The sequence below is a fragment of the Alosa alosa genome, chromosome 12 (genome assembly GCF_017589495.1).
Source record: "Alosa alosa isolate M-15738 ecotype Scorff River chromosome 12, AALO_Geno_1.1, whole genome shotgun sequence".
NCBI lineage: Eukaryota > Metazoa > Chordata > Actinopteri > Clupeiformes > Clupeidae > Alosa > Alosa alosa.
The window spans coordinates 25004445-25017046 of record NC_063200.1 but is presented as its reverse complement, the minus strand read 5'-3'; positions in this window follow the sequence as shown (position 1 = coordinate 25017046).

Below are 12602 nucleotides of genomic sequence, written 5' to 3'. Positions count from 1 at the left end.
GCCTTGTAAACGATACACAGCGACTGGTATCACAGACGTCTTGCCCTCTTTCTGAAACCAAGCACATAGCTGAGCACTTAATATTTCTGGCTGTGTGAATGCAGGCAGACTTGTGGTATTTCAGAAGGGGTCCACGTTAGACAAAGGGAGTGCAGCCATAAACTGTTGCGTTTGGCAATACCTCACTGCAGCCCTGCCATAAACTACTGTTCTATGTTGTTTCTCCCTTTGGTTTTTTGGGGGCATTCATGAATTTATGTGGCAATGAAGCCATCTTTCAGACCTGCCCATCTGCTCAGTACTGCCTCTATTGGCAGCCTTGCCAAAACATTGCAGACTGTTAATGGGCCATTGGAACAATAAATGAGGAAATGCTTTTCCATCAATAATCGTCATTGTGTGCGTGCAGTGGCTGCTTGTTTTCATGTTCGGCAAAAAATTATTTTTGGTCACCATGTCTCATTTGGTTACCCTTTGCCACACATTCTGAGATCTCACAGAACTAATGCTCCTTGGAGAGCCTTGACGTTTATGCTTCCATGCACTGATCCCAGATATTTGTTGGAAGTGCACATGATATAGGCCAAAGAGATTATGTTAACAGCCGATTTCATAAGTAATCGTAAAAAGGATTTTAGGTTCAACTTTGAACAGAATTACATCCCGGCTCTTAGCTTTTGCAGATATAAATGGAGTGGCAAGCTCTCAAGTGCAGAAAATCTCAGTTGATTTGTCTGTGTTTGCCCTCGAATGAAAGAGTCCGATACAGAGAGACATTTACTCTCATCAAAGAGCTGTTAACCAAACATGACTAACCCTTTGGACACTGCTGAGGAAAAAGAAACATGGTCCATGGCTTGTATATCTGGCCGCTGGCTTTTTGCTCGGGCACCCCGCGGGGCAGCCTGTTTTCTTTCTATATAGCGGGCACCGTGGCGCAGCCTGGAGCGAGCAGGTCTGACCTGAGCCCACTGTGCCGCGTTTATTTGGGCTTCGTCGTGTGCGGCATCCAGGAATCCCCACCCACCCGTTCAACATGGCCACCCTCACTCGCTCGCTTGGCTCGTTTGCTGGTGCACTCACTGGACATGCTGTTCTCTCTCTCTCTCTCTCTCTCTCTCTCTGGAGTTGAGTGGAGTGTGTTGTGTGTTACTTGCACTCTGTCCACGTTCAACGAGTGTTTGTTTGAAGAGGGGCATCTGTTTGCACATAGCAGGACCTACATGAAAAACACAGGAAGTGGAAACGCAAAGTATCTGGTGTGTCATGCAGAGGGCAGAAAAATGCATATTACGCTGTATACTTTTTCATGTACGTTTTTGATCAGTTTTCCATAAATTAATTCTGAGCGGTCATCATAAATGATATTGATCCTGATGATAGAAACAACAAAGAAGATTAGACTGAAATATACTTCCATCATTTGATACTGATATCTCAACATGGAAAAAATACTAATCCAACATACACACCTTTATTTAATACATGGCATTCAATATTTAGGATTAACCATAACATTTAAAATGCACAATTATGCTTGTAATGCCTTGAGTTTAAATTTATTCTTCTGATATCCTACTGACATACATATTGATTCAAGTTCTTTATCGCCTCTACATGGAAAGATGTTAAAAATGACGTAATTCTAAGTCTGAGTCTGTAATTCTAGTGTTCTACATGGTCACAGAGATACAAAACTGGTCCTCCACAAAAAGGCAAGTATGAGAAAATTGTTTTCCGAGTTTTTCATACAGCTGTGCATTTGTTTACAGAGCAGAGTAAACATACTTGCCCCCTCAGCCTCTCAGTAACCAAGAGACAGTAACTGGATCTGCTATTTCACACATCATATTTCAAAAATATACAAAAGTTTGGACAAGTGCCACATATCATTCTCCAAATCCTAACAGACGTGATTTGATCCCGAACTCCTCTGAGGCAGTGTCTATTTTGGGGAACACTCTCCCCTCTAACAGAGGGAGCTGTCCGCAGCCCGAAAGGTCAAGGGTCAGCCAATGGCTACTTTGCCTAATTATAGCCGATTGAAAAGTTTTGCTTGTGGCAGCAATTCCGGGCCCTCGCCCCCAGTGGCAGGCGTTCAAAGTCCTGTTATGGAAATCTTTAATGTTTAATACATCGATTAACATTAACAACTCGGGCAGAACTGTTTCAACAATTCCATTATTATTTGATATCTCTCTGCAGAGCAATGATGGGTGGCATAATGAAAGGTGGATCTCTATTTCAACCTTGAAGGGGTTGGGCAGCATGCCAGTAATGAAGACATATTAAACCTTAATGTAGCTTAATGTAGCAGGTGTCATATATATAATGTAGAGAAGCTCTTTCTAAAGCATTATATTCATCGCTACTACCTTAAAAGGCACTAAATCTTGTGGGCTAAGTTAGTGTGGCTATGATTCCCCTTCATTAATCGATAGAAAAATTGTTAACACACCTTAACTGGGATCCATTAGGCTGTCCCCGGACAATAAATGTGGCAGCACGGGGCCGCCGGAGAGTGCAAACGGCTCGCTGCACTCAGGTTAATGACGAAAGTTGAACAAGTGACCACTTCATCTGCAAGGACACCAGATCCGGCCTCTTCTCCATCATTGGCTGATGCGCCAGACGCGGGATGACGGCCGGCGCGATGATGATGATGATGATGATCATGGGGCGGGGTGGAGGGGCGTGTGATTATTATTGCTATGGCGATGGCAGGGGATCATCTGTATCATCAGTTTTTAGGTGGGAGTAGAGGAGAAGAGGGAAGTTTTTCTCAGGAGAGGTCTGCCAAAGATGGAGAGCGACTCTTGTCCTCAATAGTCCATGTGCGGCCTTATGTCGGTGGACAGTGGTTGCATCAGCGAATGCATTAGCGTGAATGAGGACTTTACAGTTCCACATCAGCACTCACTTTGCCTCCATGTGACATGCCGCTCACCGTCACAGCCCCGGGAGACGGTGCCAAAGAAAGAAGATTCCAGAAATGTCCCATTAACTCTTAGTCTTTCCTGGAAAAAGCAAGTCTTCTTTTTTTATGACAGAGATGCACAGGGATGATGCATTATTTTAATATGTCTCTCCAGACAGAATATAGCCTCTCCGCTCCCGGTTGTCTGGATATGAGCACCCTGCTTTCTGAAAGGGCCAATATATTGATCAGTCAACATTTTAGCATGGAATGGATCAAATGAAAGCCCAGCTAATCCCCTGATATGCTTTGACCACACTGTCTCGGCCATGATTAAGACATGCCTTTCTCCCTGCATAAATAACGCGTGTACGAAATTGGATCGTGCGCGACGTTTTCGGGCGGACCTTGCCGCCGTTTCGCCCTGGATCGGGCCCGGTGGCGTAATTGAATTGAGTCAACTCGCGGCAGGGAGCATGAGAATCTCTCGGCCGAGGCCACTTGGCCGGGCCATTATTACTGGATGAGTCAGCTCCAATGCATCTCTCCACTCCAAAAAAGACAGTGAGAGACTCCATGGGCGTCCAGCAGCAGGGAGAGAAGAGAGGAGGAGAGAGGTGAAGAAAAGAGAAGAGAGGAGAAGAGAAGAGAATAGAAGAGAAGGGGAGAGTGGGGGGGGGCACTCTCCTTTAGCCACGCTCTCAGAGCCCCGGGCGAAAATTAGATCAGCAAGAAAGTATGTGACAAGAGGTAATTAAGTCGTGTAGTGTAGCCAAACCTGACGGGAGGGAGAGAAAAACGCCTGAGGTAATTGCATTTACTTCATCTTGTAATGTGCCCCATCATAACTGCTAATTCAATTGTACATTCATTCTGCCAACTCCTCGCCATTAGGCACACATTTAATTGCCTCCATAAAGCTTTTAATATGCAGCACACAAAGGAGAGACATGACACCCACCCTGCCCGTGCACAGCTGGCCCACCGTTGTCACGGTGACAGCAGGGTGGCAGAGGACAGTGTGTGTGAGTGCATGTGTGTGTGTGTGTGTGTGGGTGGTGTCGGGTAGCAAGCGATACAGACCCACACTGTTACAAATTCATCATTATTAGTGTAGCATTCGGGACCAATTTTGCAATCATTATTCAAACAGGAGAGCAAATATCTATTTCTCCATCCATCCACATTCTCTGCTGCCTGAGCGCTCGCGGGAGAAAGAGATGTCATTTAGGGCGTGCCCAACCCGCTCTTTTGTTGTGTCGCCATGCACACTGCTCACGCGGACGGGCCCTTATCTCGTCGCCAGGCGAAAGCTTAGAGGGAGCCGCTACAAGGCCCCAGTGCACTGATAAGACCCCGGGACAGAGTGTCAGACAAGAGGAAGGGGAAGAGAGAAAGAGGAGGGGAGAGAGAGAGAGGGGATGAGGAGACAGTGAGAAGAGGGGAGGAGAGGAGGGGCAGGCGAGTGGGGGGTGGGATGATAATATCCTTGTCCGGCGTCACATGCATGCCTGACAAACAGGCCCGTGCACTTTTAAGCGGAACAAAGCCTCGGCGAGAAGACAGACCATCAATTCCAGGGGATGTACACAATCATTACAGCAGAGGGAAACAAAAGGCGGCGTGTCAATTGGGCCCCGGCGTTATAAAGCAGTCTCTCAAATTAAAACCTTGTACCAAAGCTGCATCTGATGGCAGCCGCTATTTAGTGGCCATATTTTATAGGCCAAGCCAATGAAAAGCTATAACTGTTTTATTTAATGTATCTGCCTCTGCCAGCTGCTTTGGATTGGGGCCCTAATAGAAGCTGTCCATCAATGTCAAGGCCGGGGCAATAAGGGGGACTGACTGCAATAAACATGAACAGCAGATAACGGTGAGCGGCGCTGATCAGAGCCTTGTTAACTTCCAGCCCAACTGCCCCTGGGTTTGTCATTTGATTTTGTAACACTCATAATTTGTCACGCTCGATGGTTATCGGAGGGGCCCGCTCTTGTCGCTCTCGCCCCCTCGCTCTTGTTTTCTCTCTCTTCTTTTCCTCTCTCCATTCCTCTCTCGCTCCGTAATCCAGCCTGTGCAAAGAGAGAGAGAGAGAGAGAGAGAGAGAGAGAGAGAGAGAGAGGGAGAGAGAGAGGCGGGGTGAAAAATAGCATAGAGGAGGGATGAGGGGTAGGAGGGGTGGAAGAGGAACAGACACTTGTAAATAATGCGCATCATCCTGACACAATGGATCTGCGACGTGATCAATGTGTATGCACACTGCCAGTGTGCACCAGCATGGCTCCGACTGTGTGTGTGTGTGTGTGTGTGTGTGTGTGTATTTTGTGAGTATTTTCTCTGCATGTTTGTGTGTGTCTCAGAAGAGCGAGCGTTTTGGGGGCTGAGACATCTGTTGATTTTAGACAACAGAAAACAGGATGTTTACTCTGTCCTGGACAGGGATAGATCTGTGTATGCCAAAGAAAGGTTATTGGTGTTCTTTTAGAATGGATGAGTTCAGATGATTTGCCCATGTTTTCCAAAACAAGTACGATCTACAATCAAAATTGATGAGCAGCTGCAGGCTCGAACACACAAGGTTAAAGTTAGAAGAGACTGCATTATGAACACAGAAGTGTGTGTACCTGTTCTGAGTGTTGATGCAATACTGACCGAGCATCACATATTGTGGGCTTGTTTCAAGTGCACCACTATATGAGCCTGGAAGCAATACAATCATGCCGTAATGGACCATGTTTTATTCATATGACGGTGTTAGTGTCAAGCTAATCTATTTCTTTTGTGTAATGATGACAAATGTCGGACAATTAAATCTTCAAAAGCAAATTAGTAAGTCCAACATAACCCTGTCAAGGTAAACAGAATCTATCAGCCACAATCATCTCATAATGCTTGTCTTTATCATGATGAATCACATGTGATCATGCCACAGGGAAGACATGAGGCTGAAGTTTGGGTTTATCTTGTAACCTCTCTCTCTGCCGCCACCCCACCACCACCACTACCCCACCCCCAGCCCCCGAGCTCTTGGTATCCCACAGCAGGGGGAAGAGTGGTCGGACAGACTAATCACAAAGAACTGTGTAGGGTGCAGTCTTTGTAATCTTTATAAAAACCTTCACCCAGGACCCGCGTTCCCCTAAGAACAAGGCTTGCAACGGGGGAGGGAGATTAAATGCTTCTTCACATTAGTAATGTCAGCACAAAATGATTATCTTCTCTGAATAATTTATCCCCGGCTGCACAGTGTAATTTCCTTATCTTTCTCTTTTTGCCTCTTTTGCCGCACAGGAGACGGTAAATGGCTGTTAGTCTTCAGAAAACCCATGGATCGTCGTTTCCATCAATCAATTAAAAAACACTTACCTCACACTCAACATGATTTATATCTTGTTAATAGAATTGTCTCACTATATCCCTGTATTATTATACCCTAAATTGCATTAGCTATTTGCCTAATGCTCTTTTTAAGGCTGACCTCCAAGGGAGCAAGATAGTAGTATTAGTCTAATAACAGTCACCGGGCGGCGGGGACCTCTTTCTGGGAATGTTGTAGGTGAGGGCAGGACGAGGTCTCTGGACGAGAGCCCAACCCCGGTGGCCGGGGAGGGGGTGGGGGGGGGTTGGTGACCTCTGTGTGGCCGTGGGCTGGGCGGACAAAGGCGACGGGCTGTTTGAAAGGCCAGGCCACAGGGAGAGAAGGCTGAAAAAGCCCATGCTATACCACCCAGCTGTGAAAGGGCCGTGTCACTCCTCCTGTCAGGGCGTCAATGTGTGACACAGTGGGAACAGACAAGGGGGGGACCGGAATTGGGCAGGAGGCAGAGATAGCTGTGTCCTCAGTGTCTCAAGACGTGCGAAATATGCAAGCATCCCTCAACTCAGGGCACTTTTGACCATAAGCATTTTGCACCGGTTTTGAACATTCTTGACTACGAGGCAGAAAACATTTCATATTCATGCTAAAAACGTGCCCTTTGAAAGGTCTAAAGTGATTCAAATGGGTGTTCTTGCTCAGTGCCCTTGATAAAGTTTTATGTGAGGATCATCTTAAATATTCATCCCATTAGCCTCGGCGAACCTATTACTTGGCTGAGCCACTGCCCAGAGAGCTAGTGAACATACAAGAAATAGTTCAGAACCACACAGTGTCATCAAATAATCAATCATGGGATGCCGCCCTGATCACACCCTGTGTTTCATTTCAGTACATTGCATAACATTTCAATACATTAAAGTAAAAGAACTCAAAGTTCGATGTCGGCGTGACCTGTTTTTGTGCTGCTGACGTTCCTTTTCTGTGAGTCTGCAGATGATGGTGTGAATCTGGTGGCCTTGGCTGATGACAGGGTGATCGTGCTGCCTGTTTTACGAGCGCGCTCCCAGAGAGCCGGTCTTTAATGGCCGACAGGTCCTGTGTCCTCCTCCGGCAGGAGCAGAGGCCAGAGTGGGAAGAGCAGAGATTGATTCCGCTGAGGGAGGGGTGCGGGCCACATCGGCTTGGTAAACTAGATGAACTAACTCAAAGATGAGTTTGCTCTCTCAATAATCTCTCAAGTTCTCGGTTTGATGATATATTTTACAATCAATAATCACTTTAAAGTTAAAATTAAACAATTCATCAAAATATGTCAAAATGTTTCATGTTTGTAACTATCAAAATACATTTAAGATTTGTTTCATTTAAATATTTGTTTTATTGTGGGGAATATGTGAAGAAACTTGTAACTCAATTTTCAATGATCAAATAGCTCATTGCCGGCTTTCATTTAAGGTCAAATTTAGTATACCATCATTTGAAGTAGATTTTTCAAAAGGCTACAACATACATACACACATACATAAAAAAGGCAATTCATGATGAAAGGGGTCTGGCATGTCCAGACACAGTCGGACCATCTTCACGGCAATAACAGAACAGTGACGTCCAGCAGCCTGTGGATAAAGAGGTCTCTCCAGACTCTGGCCAGCCCCTGCCCACTGTTATTAGATTAGCCTAAATCTTCATGACATGATCAATAGCAATGTGTTTATTTTTGTGCGCCGTGTTATTCATTAGAACTTCAAACAGCCTGGAAGAGGCTCATTACGGTCTGATTCGCTAGGACTCCCACAGATATATTGCTCCATTGTGGTGAGCCAGAGAAGAGGAGGAGGAGGAGGAGGAGGACAAGGGGAGACGGTGAAGGACACACCCTCAAAGAAGAAGCTAGATATTCCTCCTACACACACACACACACACACACACACACACACACACACACACACACATTGTACATATAGTAATGGACCCTCAACAGGTCCTGCAGGTACACAATGTGATGTGCAGAATTATACATAGAGACATGCATATATTCATCCAGGCTCAGGTCCTGTCTGTCCTGCTTGCATCCTTTCAAATCAACTTCAGACAGATTTGTATGGCGTGTGTCCCTGATCTTAAGAGCTATTTCAATTAAGTAAAGTTGCCTTAATGTATGCACATGTCATATGTATCCATAACAACACAATATGGAAGATCTTTTTGAGATGCTGCACAGCACTCATAGCTATTGATTCAATATCACATGAATCACCATTATTTGGTGCACTGTAGCTAGCAGCCTAAGATAATTTAGAGCAATCGAATCAGGGAAGTCAGACCACATTTGGCTCTAGAAATGGAACATTAATTTGACATTTGCTGGACCAAACAAAGGACATCAAATATACACTACTTAGTTTTAGATTTCTAAGCACACAAATGAAATGCTTTTTGCCACATCAAAAATCTAAACAGAAGCGACAGAATTTATATTTCCTTTTTTAGGGTCCTCAATTCAATTCTTCTGAATCGTAATAATAAAACCTTGTCACAACATATCTTCAAAGATATTATAACTAATTTCTTCCTGTGAAAAAAAGTGCTTTAAAGGCACGCTATAAAAACTGCATAAAATGAATACATCAAAAATAATTCTTAAAAGCCACAAATGTAGCTCATCTAAACATACTACTATACCAAAAAGTCAACTGAACCACTGTCAACTGATAAGGAGACATCAACACACACCAATAACGTGTTAGATATTATCTTCCCTAACCAGTAAATCCACTTGTACCCAGATGTACCCCAAAGGAATTAACAAATTAAGCAGCAGCAGCAATAGCTCCTCCATGCTGTGCTGATTTGACATGCAGCATAGGAGAGCGCTCCATGGTCCAGAGCTGAGGGCTGAACTGATAAAAGCATGTTTGCTAAGCTGGTTTGACCAGCCCTTCTTTTAAGGATGGGTGTCTTGCCGTTATGAAGGAGGGGTTCTACACCGCCCCACACCCCTGCTACCCCAACCCCTCCCTTCTCTTTCCATTTCAGTGCACCTCAGTGCATTGATGGAATGACCTGGACTTGATCTTGGAGGGCAACATGCCTGATGGTTCCTGCAGATTGATAAATTGATTCAAAACTATTACCATGGTAAAAAAGCAATAAGGTCATAAAAATTGCATTCGTCCAGCTGAGTAAATCCGGGGTGCTTTTTTATGTTTTATTTTTTAGAGAGGGGATGAAGGGAGTGGCACAAGGAGGGGGGGGGGTGAAAATGGCAGCAGGAGGAGACCAAGAATGAAGGAGAGAGAGAGGGGGAAAGACAGACAGAGAAAGAGAGAGAGAGAGAGAGGCAGAGCATGAGACGGAATGAGAGAGCGAGAAATGACTTTGAAGAGCTCATCATCTTCAATCTATTTTTCCTGCCGGGGCTTCATGCTGCCGCATAGAGGCACTTCATTACGAGGGAATAACTGTACACAGGCTGCACGGGGCTGGCCGGTCTGCCCGGGGCTTTGGGGCCCCTGGGGGGCCCCAGCTGGTTAATACCTCATCACCAGCTTCATTGAACGCTTTAATCTGCACTCCTGTGATCAATAGAATCCCGCTGTAAATTAAAAGGGCCATTTCGTGTAATCAAGCCTGTTAATGCTCATTCTGAAAACCATTATTTGTGGAAGGCATTTAGGAGAAAATTGCCACGGTGACAAGCAACCCCCCTCCCATAGCGAGCAGGAGATTATCGAAGGACACGGATCTGGATGGGAGACCAGGAAAAGGGATAGAGGGGGTTGTGGAGGTGGAGGAGAGGGGTGGGGTGGGGGTGGGGGGGGGGGTTGAGGGGGAAGGATTCTTGCTTGTCTGTAGCATAACGTGAAAGGAAGACAGAGAGGGATTGAGGAGAGAGAGAGAGAGAGAGAGAGAGAGAGAAGGAAGAGGGGAAAACAACCAGGTTGTGTGAGAGGGTTTGGTGATGAAGAGGGGGCCTGTAATGGGAGGATGGGAGAGAGGGGAGATAAGTTTGGAGAGGGGTGTGTGAAGGAGGCACCATCCATAGCCCACACACGCACACACACACACACTCGCTCTCTTTCACTCTCTGTTTCACACACGCACGGACGATGGGGAAGAAAATGAAATTTTCCAGCCTGCCATTTCTGCGGCAAATTCAATTACTGTAGCCGCTTGTACAAAAGGCTCTAACTTCCCTGGGCCTGAAATTGAAAAAAGCTGAGTGTTGATGAGATGGTGAATAACTGGCCAGCTTTGACAGGGGACAGGTGAGAGAGTCCACAGCACACACACACACACACGCACGCACACACACACACACACACACACACACACACACACACACACACACACACACACACACACACACACACACACACACACAGACACACACACACACACACACACACACACTGCTCTGCCTGCTCCTCTGGTCAGGCGACTGGATGAAGGCCCCCTGGGACTCTCCTGGGTTGTGGCACAGGGACAATCCTACACCATTTTGGACAGATGTGTTTCCACACACATTCTGTCTTTTGTTTTCCTAATGATTTTTTTTGGTGCGTGTTTATTTAGAAATTGTGAGATGAGTAGTTGTTATAATGAAATTAGTTTGTGATGGGGGTACTTAATTTGTTACCTGTGTTATCAGTGATTATAATTAGTTATTTCCTTGCTCGTGAGGCAACTTGAGCTGAATATAACTGAGATGTCACTGACAGAGGGAGGAAAGTGTGTGCTAGTTGCTTAAAGCCATGCAGTCATCCAGCAATAAAAGCATATTTCTAGTGAAATGTTGGGCTTTGTCTTGTTCATTTTCAAGTATAACAATGTAAGTCATGCAGATTTTTTAAGAATCTCTAAACATCTGTTATTACTTTAATATGTTGTCACTACACAACCATAATCACATTTTTATGCGCTAAAAAATAAAGGGGCTGGAGACACACTTTGCGAACTCCTTTCCCTGCATTCATTGGTAAATAACAAACATGTTTTTCATGAAACATAAAAAAGCTGTTGCATTGTTTTGCTCTCTGTTTGTTTCCACTCATTTTCCCTTCCCGTCCAAATCTATTTGGCTTCGCTCCACCGTAGAGAAATCTCTTTGATTTGGGCCGCACCAGGATTTATCTAGCTTGGCAAGCAAGCGTAAAATTAGTCGCCGCTCTTGTAATCCTAATCGCCGTGCCTTGCCTGTTATTGCAGCCCCATTTAGTTCCAGTCACTTTCTCATCAACACAGCTGCTGGAGTCATCCGCCAGGCGCGCGAAAGAGAGAGAGAGAGAGAGAGAGAGAGAGAGAGAGAGAGAGAGAGGGGGATATCAACCATTTGATTCTGATTCACAGAAATCCTGCGGGGGGACTTCATAAGACAAGCTGCCATTCGTATTTAAGACACAGCCTCGAGCGAACAGGAGAAGGGGGAAAAAAGCTATTAAAGTTGTATCTTAAAAGGTCAATAACATTCTGTATAATGACTTTGACTGTTTAATCCAAATATATGAGTCGGCTTGCTAAGCCCTCGACTGACATTGATAGACTTGAGTGACGGTGAAGGATCTTCCCCTGTCAAAACATCAGGCCCAGGGAGATAATGAGAAAGAGCACTTGAAAAGCTGCCTGGGCCTCGCATCCATGCGCCGGGGAAGAAACAAGTCCAATCAGTGGAATTGAGCCAGGGTGGAGTGGTCAGGGAGAGATCAGATGTTACAAGGGAGGGGGGGGGGGGGCAGCATGGGGTTTTTGTGGTGGGCACAAATGAATCGTGGGCACCCTCAACCTCACCGATAGCATCTCACGCGGTCGCCGGGACCTTTAATGCGATATTTGCCTCGGCGATGGCCCCAGGATCCGGTGTCAACATCTCATCTACAATGTGGGACAATTTCCGCACGCCTGAAAAGACACCGTCTCGAGTCAATAGACTATAAATTGCTCTTGGAAAATAGGTGTGACTTAAATAAAGGCTATCTTCCCTATCCCCCCTACAAGGTCTTCAGGTGACCGCAGACCCCCCATCCTTTTTAATAATTTGTATGTTTAGCTGTTTGGCCACTTTACTTTGCACTTGTAATGTTCCATGGTGCCAGAGCCATCAATCAGGTTGCTGGTGACAAAAAGCTGCTGCTACAATATTACAGGTTATTAAGAGGGTGATCGGAGGGAGGCTACGTGTGCTAAACACAGCCTCCTTTCTCATTTTTCTGGAACACGGCCGGCGACATAATCTAGTGATTTATCTTCAGTTTACCCATCAACAAGTGGCAGCGGCCTCGAGGCATCCACGGCGAGCTTCTCGGTGCCTTTCACCTTCCACACAGCAGTGTCAACAACACACTGCCCGCCAACTTTGGACTGGTCACC